An 11,544-nucleotide genomic window follows, 5' to 3' on the forward strand; every position below is an offset into this window, starting at 1 on the left:
CTGAGATGGAGGAAGTTGCTCTGTAACCTTGTCCCGAGTTCCTGCTCGCCCTGTCAGGAATGGCTCTGGCTGCCATTGCTGTTTGTCCTTGACTGTAGGAGACGGTATCTTTTTCATTGAGGGTGGTTCTCTGTCAAGGCCTCGTCATTGGTGTGCATGGCGGTGGAGCTGGGCACTTGGCATGTGGCATTTAAAAAGTCAGTTATCTTTGCTTGTCTTGTGTTGGAAAACCCACTCGCACACTAGAAGGGGTGGTGGTGGTCTTCCGGACACACTGTGGTAGCTTGGCTCGAGTGGTCAGGAATCAGGCTCCGTGCTAAGCATACGACATACCCATACAATAACCATGCGTGCATCCGTTCCAAAAACGACTCTACACCGTAAAAATTATGAAAATATCTTTCTTTATCTTCTTTTTCTCTTAGTTGCTGATTAGATAAATAAATAACAATCACAATATACAAACTTTTTAAATAGTGCAGGTCAAATAAATACTGGCTTAATGATTCAATAAATAGGGATGATCATAAATACAAGGGACATAAATATAAGTGCAGGTAATACAGGCAGTTAAATATTCTGAGGCATTAAATACTGAACCAATAAATATTGTACACCAAAAAGTCCTGTAGACCAATAAATATAGTGAAGCAATAAATAGGCTAACACAATAAATACAGTGCCCCCAATAAATAATTAAAAGTATACAGCCGCACTCTTGTAATCAGATCACTTTTCAATTCCTAAGGGCTGATTTGGCCCAGGCACAGCTTGTAGGGTTGTGGAAGGCTTGAGGGGTACTACTCCCTGGCTGGGACAAGGCTGAGGCCTAAACTGAGGTAGATCAAGGGGGGAATACCAGTGCCCTGGCTTTCTCTCTCCACACAACCTCTCTAGGTTAGTCCCAATTCACCCCTGGCACAGTCAGGTTGGTTCCAGCACCTCCCTAGCCCCTTAGAGCAGTCTCTCAGGTCTCCACAGGGCCTTAGGCGCCCTCTACTCCACTTACTGCCCTTTTTCTGATGTTCCGACGCCGCTGGAGTCGTGTCGATGCCGTGAGGTGGTTCCGGTTCGGTCTCGGCGGCCTCGGCACAATGTCAGTTCTAGACGACGCCGCTAGGCGGTTCCGGTCCGATGTCGGCGGCCTCGGTTCGATCTCGACCTCCGATTCGACGGCGTCGGGCAGTCTCTACTCGATGTCGACTTCGGGCGGCTCCGGTCCGATGGCGCTCTCGGCTTCGATGACGTCGGCCGGCCTGGCCTCGATGTCGACTTCCGGCGACTCCGGGGTGCGATCCTCACCCCCGACCTCCGGTGCTCCTCCTCTCAGGTTCCGGGCGACTCCGGAGTGCGATCCTCACTCCCGACCTCCGGTACACTTCACCTCGGTCTCCGACGACTCCGGAGGGCGGACTCCACTCCTCCGATGACGCCGCTCACTCGACCTCGGTTAACTTCCTCCTCGACCTTTGGTATTCCTCACGACCTCCGTCGGCGCCCTCTCACGACCTCAGGCGGCTCCGGGTACGACGTCTGCTACTTCAGTCAGCGCCGCTTCTCCACCTCGGGCTCCAGGTCTTAGGCTACTCGACGCCGGACTCCAGGGAAACCAGTTTCCAGGTCAGGATCTTGCTGCTTTCTGCTTCTAAGGCCTGTTCCTGCTGTCCAGGTCCTTAGGATGAGTTTTTCTGGCTTCTTCCCACACAGGGCTACAGGCTGGGATCCATCAGTAGGGACTAGTATCAAGGGTGGGTTTATGGACCCCACTCCAGGCACAAGTTTCCACCCCTGCTGCTTCACTCCTTCCTCCTTCACGTTTTTGCTGCTCACTCCTCACCAGTCAGGTGCCAACTGCCAGCTCCAACTGCCAACTCTCTGTCTTAGCTTCCCAACATTCTAAACCGCCTCCAACGGTCACAGAGTTCTGGAATGTTCTGGAAGGTGCTGGTAGGTTCCAGTGGATGCTGGTGATGTCACAGGTGGCCACCATTTTGTGCTTCAGGCCTCCAGACAGAAGTTTCAGGGGTAGCTAAAATGGCTCCCTGAATCTGCATCAACATGAAAAATGAAAACAAATGAGGGAAAAAGGGCCAAGTCCTACACAACCCCCTTCCAGCCAAAAGCCAGGGTAGACCGATCAATGCCTTGATGGTCTTCCCTGCTTGGGGCGAGAAAAGGTGGACGCAGGCCCGCAACGGCAGGAGCACCCGCAAGTTCTCCTCCGCTCTGGAACCCAATGGTTCCCTAACGAACCTCCCTGGACCAACAAAACCACCCCACTGGGGCTCCCTAGCTAGTTGTGGCCAGGACCGGCCCCTGGGCCGTCCAGATGTCTCTGGCCCGGGTGATCTCGCGGAGTGGGGGGCAGTAGCCCCAGGCCTGTAGTGCCCGTTGACCACTCCGGTCCTCCTCCTTGCAGTCCTAAACTGCCTCTGGTCCTTCCTCCTGGGGTTCACACCCTTAGGCTGACCAGCCTTCAGGAGCGAGGCTCTCCTCCCCCTAACTCTCCTTCTGGGGTTCCTCACCCTACCCTGCGAGGCACCCTCAGACCAACACTTCCTCCTCAGTCTAGGGCCTTGACCCCTCAACTGATCCTTCAACCTAGGGTCTAAACCCTTAGGCTGAGTCGGTGCCCGAGGCGAGACCTTCCTCCCTCTGCACCCCCTTCCAGATTTCAGCACCCTCCTAACGGGAAAAGTACCCCTGGAAGTCAATTTCGGGGGGACCCGGTTAACAGAGGCCCCACCCGCCAGGTCAGGCAACCCCTGAGCCTGGCATCCCAGCCCAGGACCTAAACCCTGAAACTGGACCAACCCCAGAACCTCAGGCGCGCTGGGTACAGTCGCCCTGGGTCCTCCTGACACTAGGGGTTCCCCTGCACTGGAGGGCACATCGGAACAGCCTAGGCTCCCAACCTGGGGCTCCCTTGCGGAACTCTCCAGGCCCTGAGACTTCGGTTGGGGCACCTCGGGACACCTCCCCGTCTCACGCCTTCCTACAGATAGGTCGTGAGGCCCTACAACCCTCTCTCCCTGGGACCTAGCTGGGCTATCTGCCACTTCTTCCACCTCGCTGGGTTGGGAGATCCCTGCACTACCCCCTTCAGGTTCCCACCCCAATGCCTCCTCAGACACCCTGGTGATGTCATCCTGGGGTAAATAAACTTCTAGCTCCTGTGGAGCTTCCGGTATGCTGCCACCAGTGTCCTCACTGGACACACTCATCTGGAGGGCACGCAGCTCCAATTCCTTCATCTGAAGCTCGTGCGCCATCCTTCTCTCCTCCATCTCTTTCTCCAGCCTTGCTAAGTCCCATGTGAGCTGTCTTTTCTCCCTCCGGTCCGTTAGCTCCACTTCAGACAAGCCACCGCTAGAGGCACTGCTGCCCTTCCTAGAAATGGTTCTGGGCCCTGCTGACAGGTTCCCCACCTCAGGTTGGTACATCTCAGCCCCCTCGGTGTCAGGCTCTCTATCCCTGTCCTCCTCCTCAGCCTTGCTTTCTCGGCGTGCCTCCCCCCAAGCCCTTAAGCTGGTTTGGAGTGCACCCTTCTTTGCTCCTGGGGGACAGTACACCCCCTCCCGCTGGCAAAACTCCCGGAGTTCGGCCACCGTGTACGTTTCTAGATTTTCTAGTACAAACTCCATCTCGCCCACTCAGGTTAGAGGACAGGTTTTTGTGCAGTAACTATGCAGGGGGGTACCTTTATTAATACCTCCTCCCACCACCAGAGTAAATTTGGAAAAAACAAAAACCCACAATTAGGAAGGCCGCTTTGAGAAAACTCCCGGTGTAGGCCTATGGACTACCCACAGTTATTGTTGAGTATACGTAGGCACAGCTCGATCCCACCACTGAACACCAATTTATGTTGGAAAACCCACTCGCACACTAGAAGGGGTGGTGGTGGTCTTCCGGACACACTGTGGTAGCTTGGCTCGAGTGGTCAGGAATCAGGCTCCGTGCTAAGCATAAGACATACCCATACAATAACCATGCGTGCATCCGTTCCAAAAACGACTCTACACCGTAAAAATTATGAAAATATCTTTCTTTATCTTCTTTTTCTCTTAGTTGCTGATTAGATAAATAAATAACAATCACAATATACAAACTTTTTAAATAGTGCAGGTCAAATAAATACTGGCTTAATGATTCAATAAATAGGGATGATCATAAATACAAGGGACATAAATATAAGTGCAGGTAATACAGGCAATTAAATATTCTGAGGCATTAAATACTGAACCAATAAATATTGTACACCAAAAAGTCCTGTAGACCAATAAATATAGTGAAGCAATAAATAGGCTAACACAATAAATACAGTGCCCCCAATAAATAATTAAAAGTATACAGCCGCACTCTTGTAATCAGATCACTTTTCAATTCCTAAGGGCTGATTTGGCCCAGGCACAGCTTGTAGGGTTGTGGAAGGCTTGAGGGGTACTACTCCCTGGCTGGGACAAGGCTGAGGCCTAAACTGAGGTAGATCAAGGGGGGAATACCAGTGCCCTGGCTTTCTCTCTCCACACAACCTCTCTAGGTTAGTCCCAATTCACCCCTGGCACAGTCAGGTTGGTTCCAGCACCTCCCTAGCCCCTTAGAGCAGTCTCTCAGGTCTCCACAGGGCCTTAGGCGCCCTCTACTCCACTTACTGCCCTTTTTCTGATGTTCCGACGCCGCTGGAGTCGTGTCGATGCCGTGAGGCGGTTCCGGTTCGGTCTCGGCGGCCTCGGCACAATGTCAGTTCTAGACGACGCCGCTAGGCGGTTCCGGTCCGATGTCGGCGGCCTCGGTTCGATCTCGACCTCCGATTCGACGGCGTCGGGCAGTCTCTACTCGATGTCGACTTCGGGCGGCTCCGGTCCGATGGCGCTCTCGGCTTCGATGACGTCGGCCGGCCTGGCCTCGATGTCGACTTCCGGCGACTCCGGGGTGCGATCCTCACCCCCGACCTCCGGTGCTCCTCCTCTCAGGTTCCGGGCGACTCCGGAGTGCGATCCTCACTCCCGACCTCCGGTACACTTCACCTCGGTCTCCGACGACTCCGGAGGGCGGACTCCACTCCTCCGATGACGCCGCTCACTCGACCTCGGTTAACTTCCTCCTCGACCTTTGGTATTCCTCACGACCTCCGTCGGCGCCCTCTCACGACCTCAGGCGGCTCCGGGTACGACGTCTGCTACTTCAGTCAGCGCCGCTTCTCCACCTCGGGCTCCAGGTCTTAGGCTACTCGACGCCGGACTCCAGGGAAACCAGTTTCCAGGTCAGGATCTTGCTGCTTTCTGCTTCTAAGGCCTGTTCCTGCTGTCCAGGTCCTTAGGATGAGTTTTTCTGGCTTCTTCCCACACAGGGCGACAGGCTGGGATCCATCAGTAGGGACTAGTATCAAGGGTGGGTTTATGGACCCCACTCCAGGCACAAGTTTCCACCCCTGCTGCTTCACTCCTTCCTCCTTCACGTTTTTGCTGCTCACTCCTCACCAGTCAGGTGCCAACTGCCAGCCCCAACTGCCAACTCTCTGTCTTAGCTTCCCAACATTATAAACCGCCTCCAACGGTCACAGAGTTCTGGAATGTTCTGGAAGGTGCTGGTAGGTTCCAGTGGATGCTGGTGATGTCACAGGTGGCCACCATTTTGTGCTTCAGGCCTCCAGACAGAAGTTTCAGGGGTAGCTAAAATGGCTCCCTGAATCTGCATCAACATGAAAAATGAAAACAAATGAGGGAAAAAGGGCCAAGTCCTACATCTTGCAACAGGGGGCTGTTGGTGTGGGGTGCTATCCTCCCTGCAGGTCGCCTCTCGGTCGAGAGCTAGAATTGGGGCAGGAAAATCAGGAATGCGCTTGGGTTTCTCCTTTGCACCACCCCCAATGTTTTTTACTGGTTTAGGTGCCTGCATACTTTCCCAGATCACATGCTGTCCGGCTGCGAGTTGGGCTAGTTGATAGGGAATTGGCAGCCCAAGTTTATAGGGCTGAGTTGAGTGTGTGAGGTGTGCAGATGGTATTAGGGCTGTGGAGCTTCTCCGAAAGCCAAGCCGTGCCCGAACCTAGCTGGATTGCTTCCGCACCAGTCCCGGCTATAGCCTTGAATACAGCCCCAACCACTGCATCACGCCTCCCGAGACGACCTGTGCGGTAAGTCCTCCTTGTTTGCCCCTCGCCTCTGTGCTCTTTCTGCAATTTCCTCCATGCTTTCCTCTGATCTGCTATGTTCTTCTTTAGCCCCTTCTGGCTCAAGGGGGAGTGGGCTGGGTGAGCTGGGGCTGAGATTTGAGAGCTAGGGGCTTAGGACTAGGGCTCCGGTGCAAAGGTCTGATAGCCAAGAAAAGGAGGGGGGGGGATAGGTGGCGTGGATCAAAGAAGATCCCACTACTCACCACTTGCTCAAGGCTCTCCCATGGAGAGCTCCTGGCTCCTAGCTATCTTCCTGGCACCTTCCTGGCACCTCTCCTGCTGTGCTTAATGCTGTACTTCCACAGTCCATTTTGTGCAGGTCACAGATTGTTTCCTGATTACTATCTGACTGCCAGGTGATTATTTCCTGGGGTTTTCATCAGTTTCACTCTATATGGTAGCAGCTACTGCCCATGGGGTAGATTGGGCTGATTGGACTGCCAGCCTCCCCGTATGGGTGGTACATACACACTCATAAGCACCAACTCATGCACATTTATGCACGTTGATGCTGGGACAGCTGGAATGGCTGGAATGGTGGTGGCAGCCTGAGGCCCAGGCATTTTGGAAGCCTGGGCGCATTGGAATACTGGGCGGCTGAGCCTTCCACACCTGTGTCTTTCACCAGGCCACTGGACAGGGCAGCCTCTGGTGCCAGGCTGTGGGCTTTTCTGACTTGGGACCTCCTGGGGGTTGCGGTGTTAAGGCCGAGCAGCGAGGGATCCAAACGCTGCGCCTGTGATACAGCGTTTAGAGACTGACAAATTTCTATCATTTGGACTGAGTTTATTACCTAACAGTCTTTTTCACGCTGCATGACTTTAAACAAATCTTACCATTTTGCTCATTATTTTATTTAATCTCTTCCTTCTTCAATGAATCTTTGTTGTTAGTTGTCAGGGATTGGCAAAATAATATCAGATATCTAAAGAAGTACCATCATAACCAAAATTGACACTAATGAAGACAAACTCTGTTTTCATATCAATATGCTTTATCTAAATAATGTGTTTGCTCATCAAGTACTATACAGCTCGAATCATAGATCATCACACAAGAGAACAGCAATGCAATAAATCACAATTGTACATCTCAAATATCAGCGCTATAAGGGAGTGGATAAGCGTAGAGACAAAAGGAATAAAGTCATTTGCAAATAAGACTTATAATTTAGAATATCATACTAACCGATCAAGAAAAGTTTTAGAAATCTGGAAAGCTACCCTCTGGCCACGAGAGGAGGCTGAGCATCCTCAATAAGAATTTGAGGAGCAAAGTCAATGAGTCAGGATCAGAAGAACAACAGCCAGTCCAAAAATTAGGAAACAGCAACACAGCTCTCTCCTCTCACAAAGAAGGAATAAACGTGCCTAGCCCTCACCCTCTTACTACTAATAGTTGTACCCTAAATTCACTAAAAGTCCAATCCCCATGTATCATTACAAGTGAGATACTCAATTCTCATTGGTTCAAAACAAGTGATGTCTAATTACTCCACTCTCGATGCGCCTCACTTTTCAACAGTTCCTTTGTATTTGACAGCTCACGTCATCAACCTTCCAGCAAAGGAAATTTAGCTTTCGCTCTTCCGTGGCTTGTACATTTCTCCATCTCGTAAATGTATCCATATTTGTTATGCAAATATCCACATACTACGCTCGGCAAGGAAGTTCCATTCACAATGTTAATCGTTTCCTCTACGCAACCTTGAAGGACAGATTACATATTTTCATTCTACATTCTATTAAGTAAACTAAACCTAAAAAGACTATTGAGGCCTTCTCTGCAGAACAGTAAAATGGCTCTAGGAAAAACAAATACAAGTGTGACTATCATTGTTATTTTATAAAACTCCACTATTAAACGCTTTACACTCTGCACATTTATTTCAAACAGTTAGTGAGAAAGAATCTCGCAGCTTTTGACTGTTATCTTCTTCATTAATCGTGTGCATTTGTGGCCTACACTAACTTTCCCCAGCACGCACTTGCGCAGTTCTCAATTTTACCCCTTTTTAGTTTTGCACTGTTAATTTTCACACCATTTTGTTAATAATCCACACAATGAGTTCAATCCAAGCAGATTTTATTTCACAAAACCCGGCTCCATTACCTGTGTCTCTTTGCCATGTCACCATGTCCTACATAGCTCATCTGAATACTGAACTACTCACTCTATCCGAGTCGAAGAAGAAAAGAGTACGCACGTTGACCCAAAAGAGCAACCTAACGTTAAAAATCAGATGTTTATTGTTACCCATTTCAATGTAATTTACTTGATTGTCCTTAGAAGGATGAAATGCTGATGACCTGCCAAATGTTGAACCTATTACCGTGATCAGAGATTCCAACACTGCAAGCATTAGTTCACTGAACTTTCATAACCTAATGATTAACAGATCTCCACAACTGGGCGACAGACCATTAGCCTGTACCATCCTTATATTCATTAGAAATTAGCCGCTGGTATTCTAAACATTTGTGTAAATGACCACCCCTTCATTTGCTGCTGGTTACAACACTGGGCAGAGGATCATCTAAAGTCATTGTGATTTAACAGGCTACAACTGTCTGCTGTACCACATACCTGAAATAAATGATCGATCACTATAGCTGATGCTAATGTGGGAGCCGAATCCCAATAATCATCTGAACCCCAATATTTGACCACCTCAAAATTTACCAAAATAATTAGGCTCTGGAATCTCCAATTGATTGGTTAGCGACTGCACTCCTCATCGGGGCAAACACAATTTAGCAGAGGTGTGTAGAATAAAAATATTACATGCACAACGGACTGAGTTCTAAATTACAGAACAAATATAAGCAATACAGGAGAGAATAAAATACATGAAAGGCTATAAAGGATCAGCCAAAGTGCAGAATAAACACAATCATTAATAGATTCCGCATGATATAATCATGGTGAGGGTCGTATTTGACAAATCAGGAACAACAATATAATAATTAAAATACACACAATTATTTAAGCACTAATCCATTTCTTAAGATAAGAGAAATCTTCCATTGTGTCCTCAGCAACCGCACTCCCGAGATGTATAATTGAAATTAGAACACTGGAATGTTGGGGGTTCCATGTATAGCCCTTGGCAGCAGGCTCCAAGGGTATATGAAACCTTTTTCGAACAATGGCTCATAGAACTCACACGTCTTCAGCAGAACTTCCAGGGGAAGGCATCGAAAATGATACTTTGGGTACATCATGGAAGCCGCATTCTCAAGATACACTTTGTAACAAGATATTATACAATGATAATTCATTGATGTCATCTGCTTCATTCTCTGGGGAGCACAAGGAGAGATGGCTTTTCAGCGGGACACTGGTTGGAAGGAGGGGAATGAACAGGAGAGATTGAGCAGAACACACAAAACAGCATTCATTAAAAAAAATATTAAAGCACAACACAAAATTGTGGCATAACTATTCATGGCAGTAGCTAGACTTTTTAATAACCTATTCAACTCGTTCTAGGTGCAGTTTCATTAGTTCTTCGGTTACGACACTATACATCACTAAACTAAAGCATTTCAAACATTATTTTCAGAGTTTATTTGTACATTTATGTAAAATGAGTTTTTGGGATTCATATTCAGTTGGAAATCAAGAGGTATTTTCTTTAAGGTATTCCAGTGGAAAATAAATAGCAATAAAGTGCTGAAACATATATTAAATCCATTGACCCAGATATATCTAATTATAATAAGAATGTGAACATCTGGTTAGAATTAAGCGTGATTCAAATACATGAAACTAGCAAGACATCAAAAGTAAAAACAGGCCCAGCAGGCCATAAAACAGGCCCACAAACAGCCAGCAAACCGGTTCACACATTGACCTGTTAGACCAGCTCACCTGATTGCCCTAAAGGTCAGTTCGAAGCTGGCCAGCACCCCATCATGCCTGTAAAGAATGCTGTATGAGTGCATCAGCGCCCCCTCCCAAAAAACATATCACCTTTGACATGTGAGGACTGTTTCAATTTCAATTTAAAATTATTGATCACTAGTCACTGAGTTGTCATTTGGCGCTTTTAGGAATTCAATTCATAAAAAAAATATAACAACAATTATAAATGATATTACAAATTTTTTTTTTTTGAGTTTAGAAAGCTTTATTAAATATCATAATCCAAGTAAAACATCAGTACAGAGAAAAAACAAAGGCAATGTAATAGAACAATAGAAAAAAAAAACGAAATCATACAGTCTGAAAAAATGCCAATAGAAAGGTAGGGAATATACTTAGGTAAAAAGCATTTTAAGGTTTTGATTAATGGGCAGGGAGGGTAGAGAAGAGAGGAGAAGAGAAGAAGGGGAAGGGAGGGGGAAATGCAACCATTATACAGGATAAGTATCATATAAATACCGTAAGCTAGTAAATGAATAAATACACTAGATGAAGCTGTATGTAGAACATGAACAAAAAAAAGAAATAAAAACAGCTATTTAAGGGACAGTTTGAGAAAGAAAATTAGTTAATGGCAACCATAACAAATCTTTTTTGATCAAAAGAGGTACAGTGGTGGCAAAAGCACGATCCAGCCGGTGGTGATGGCATAATAGATTCCACCATGCATTATATGAGATCTTGGAGGTATCTTTCCAATTGGTGGTAATTATCTGTAGAGAATTGGCTATATACAAATCTATAAATTTACGTAGATATTACAATTATTTGACATCAATTATTTCTGATAGTAATTTTAGGCAAGTGTCATCGACCTTGAACACTTTGCTGGTTGTGATCAAATCCTGACCATTAGCACGAAGAATACTGCAGCTAAAGAAGTAATCATATTATGTGTATTTAACATGGGTTCCAACAGTGTTTTGCCCAGCATGTACAAGCAGCGAACAAATGCAAAAGAAATGGATCAAGGTTTCCTTTGATTGCTTACAAAGCCTATAGGTACCAGATGAAAAAAACATACCACTAGACCAGCTTCTTCTAATTTTCCAAATAAAAAGCAGTAAAATGGTCACCTTGGTATGGCCTGCTTCATAATTCTATTAACTGGATATTGCAAAGAAGGCATAAATAAATCTGATGCATAGGACTCATTATGACATTCTGCATGGTCAGTTCATTAAACAATTCCAGGCCCGGGCGATATGTTATCCAGTGGTGGTCAGCATGGATCAGGGGTGGCGAGCAGGGAGCGGGTTGGGACGAGGGGAGGAAGTGGGTGTAAAAAAAATTACAAATGCAAAAAACATACTTTCTCGCCGCGTCTTTGCCGCGTCTCTCCTCGTACTCCCTCGCTCCGGCCAGAACAGGAAGCACACCCAGACTCCCCATAGCCAATCACAACGCTGCAATGCAGCGTTGTGATTGGTATGAGCGCC

Source organism: Triturus cristatus, chromosome 10 (assembly GCF_964204655.1).
Source record: "Triturus cristatus chromosome 10, aTriCri1.1, whole genome shotgun sequence".
NCBI lineage: Eukaryota > Metazoa > Chordata > Amphibia > Caudata > Salamandridae > Triturus > Triturus cristatus.